At 43.4% G+C, this 3,416-nt stretch overlaps 1 pseudogene; it reads left to right on the top strand.

The window, feature by feature from the left end:
• The first annotated feature begins 2,532 nt into the window (after nucleotides 1-2,532).
• LOC114909457 (RING finger protein 223-like) lies at nucleotides 2,533-3,158 on the top strand (annotated as a pseudogene).
• Nucleotides 3,159-3,416: the final 258 nt, after the last annotated feature.

The following is a 3,416-nucleotide window of genomic DNA, read 5'->3' as shown; positions in this document are numbered from 1 at the left end:
AGAGAACTATTTAACTGAACCAAGTAATGCTTCTTTCGTTAGCTTTGGGTTAAGGATAGGGCTAGATTTACAGTTAATCAGCAGTAGACCTGAAGATAGAATTGAATTATTTACATTCTAGCCTCCCTTCCGGACACAACTCATACACACACAAGCTTCACTGTAGCTCACTACATTTTAATGAGCATTCTCAAGAGTTCACAGTTCAGTTATCATTATACAGGTGCAGTAAAAGAAGTTCTGCCTCAGGTCCTTTTATGGTCCTGCCTCAGAAGTGTTCATTGAAACAGAGTATTGATGGGGGCTGTTTACTAGATAAAGCTAATGTAAATGAAAGGAGATAGGGCTGTCACAGTCCTGTTATTTCACACAAACCCTACAGCATACTCCAAACAGAGAAAAATGCACGGGATGGCCAGCAGAGGAACATAAACAAACATTGTACCACCAACAGCTGTAAGACTCTAGTTTTTTTTCTGCTTTGTATAGCAGTTGACCTTTGTTCTCGTCAGTCTAAAGATTCAACCATATTGACAAATAGAGTGAGATGGGTGACAAAGGGCTGTCTTCTGAGAGCATGAGTATTGCTTCCAGTTATTCCAGTTTATGTGTACAGAAACAAGAATTAAATGTGGGCAATAATAATGGACGACATTTGGGAGAACATCCCAAGGTATGAGTTTTGGTACTGTAAAACAAACCAATTCAGTCATATATCATTATTACAGCAACTTCCTCTGTACAAGAATGGCAAAAGCTGCCTATCTATATATCTATCTGAGTGATTTACAGCATTTAATGCACATGCCAGTTTGTTTTCCAAAAAAGCCAAACTTTCACAACCAGATACATTGCACCTTTGACCTTTTTGCATTGTGGAACGGTCATTTGATTTTCCCTTATTTTGGTTGGTTTAATTAGTGTTTAGAAATGGCACTCTAACAAATGTTACTCTTTATCACATGAAAAATCTCAACTTCTAGCAAGAGCAGCATGCCAACTTAGAACATGAGTCTGTGTGTGTGTGTGTGTGTGTGTATATCGCTTCCCTTCTGAGAATGTCACTTTTATACAGAGTGCTGAAAAGCCAGTGAGCAGGGAGATTCAGCTGAAACTGGCCTGAAGGGAGCAACTCCGCTCAAGCTGTTTCCCCAGAGCATTGCCTGGAACAAGTGAGCAGCAAGACCCCATTTGCCACAATTCATACCATCTGCCAGAGCTTCATAATCAGCTCCAGAGGCAAAAAAGGACTGGATGTTTAAGGATAAATCACCTGGAGCGAGAATCCAGCATGCAGCAAAAGACCAAAAGGTAAGGCTGTAGTTTGTCTATAGAGTTTCTATACATCAGCATACAAACCGTGTACCATAAACTCCACAAAGAGAATGGGAAAAGATTAAATTTTCAGATGTAGTATCTGAGATGTCTTTTGTGCCACTACAAATTTGTGTTCACTTTTGGTAGACTTCTGCCATCTGACACAACAGGAATTATACAAAGGATTTAGATTTGAATCCCTCCTCCTACCTTGGAACTGCTGAGCAGCTTCCTTACCCTAAAATGTGCCAATAAAAAAAGAAATTACTCAATTGTACAAATGGGTATATCATTCTAAGTAGCTTAATGCTGTAAGTTGCTTTGAAGAGAAGTGTCTGAAAGATGAGAATCCATAAGGAGCTGTTCATGCTCTGTGAGTGAAGAAGGTTGATCTCGTTCTTGCACTGAGATTTCTGTGGTTACTGTGCATGATTGTTGCTCGGCAAGACTGTTGCAACTGTTAGTTGTGGCTTTTTCTAAGCGTGGCCGTAGCTGTTATTTTATTCAACCCTAAAGAGTCTACACCTAGGATGCACTCATCCAGCTGGCTTGTTAGAACCGGTCATAAGGTCGACCAAGCCGCTGCTTGCAGTCTTGGGTAAATAGGTAGTTTAAGTGGGGGTCTTCAGCGGGTTAAACAGACAATGTGTTGACTACTTTCTCTGGTCATATAAGCTTCACATCAGCATGTGGTGACAGGCACACATGGGGCACTTTGCCAGCCAGCAGCACTCATTGCTTGTTTGATACCATGTCTGCTGTCTTCTTCCTCTTAATCTGTCAGTGCATTTTCTGACTGACTAAGTATTAATGTGGCAATTGTTCGTGCTTAATCATTTTAATAAGAATAGAATAATTTTACAGTCACCTGACTGAGTGGTTCAAATCAGGATCTAACATGACACCCAAATAAAAATGAGCGCTGTGTAGTAACTGGTATTAATACCTCCATTGCTCAACTACAGCTGTAGCACCCTTGAGAGAGGTACTTACCCTAAAATTTCTCACCCAGCTGCATAAATGCGTAAAATGGTAAAAACTTTCAATTGTAAGCTGCTCTGAAGAAAAGCATCAGCTAAATGAATTATTATTTTGGATCAATCAAGCGCACCTGTTTTGTATTATATGAACGCGGAAGGTGACGCTAATATGTTCATCCTGCACTTAAACACAGGCAGAGAAGAGAAGGAGCAAAGATTTGTGGAGCATTGGAAGATGGATTATTCAACAGAGGTGTGGCACACCCAGACTCTACCCCAGGAGGAGGAGGAGGAGCTAGAAAGGGGTGGTGCCCATCCTGAGTGTTCCATGTGCTACTGCAGCATTGACACCATCTGAAGATGGCACCCAAGCTGCTGAAGTGCACACATGTCTTCTGTCAGAGTACACTGATGGACCTGAAGCAGGTCAACATCCCCTGCCCACTGTGCTGCCATCTCACCCCAATCCCGGAGAGTGGCCTCCTGGCCCTGCCAACCTCCTTCCAGCTTGATCAGGTTTGGCTGGAGGGGCAGCAGTTGTGCTACCAGTGCTCAGTGGGCACCAGCGGTGGTGTACTCTGTGTCTGTGTGGACATTGGCACCAGCATGCCAACAGTCCAGTCCCCCAGACCACCTCTACCTGCTTCCCACAGGCACCTCTGTGGGCCACTGGTACAAATGGCTCTCTGGAAGCGGCTGCTGTTGGTGGCTCTGCTGGCCATGGTGCTGGTCTGTGTTGTGCTGTGGCAGCTGCGCTGCACCTTCAGAATGCCTTCTCTCACCTGCCTGGCTCCTGAACAAGTCACCCAGGTTTCCTCTATTCCTGAGCCACTGGCCAGGACCCATAGCCAAGAAGTTTAAAACACAAGTAAATGATATAAAAAAGCCAACATTATGTGAAGGGGCTCTAGCGCCAAGGGCACCCCAGATCTTGGCTTAGTTTAAGTATTTAATAAAGACCAGAAACACTCCTGTGCCTTGGAAAACTAGAGGACTTGGCAACATAAAAAGATGTTGAACCAGCTGTGCTTAGATTACATGATTTGATGGCATGAAGGTACTAATTGGTCCAGTAAAATTACCCAGCTGTATAAATGGGTGGACAGTTGTAGGTAGCCT

This window comes from Scleropages formosus, chromosome 25, assembly GCF_900964775.1.
Source record: "Scleropages formosus chromosome 25, fSclFor1.1, whole genome shotgun sequence".
Lineage (NCBI taxonomy): Eukaryota > Metazoa > Chordata > Actinopteri > Osteoglossiformes > Osteoglossidae > Scleropages > Scleropages formosus.
This window is presented reverse-complemented; position numbering and strand designations above follow the sequence as displayed.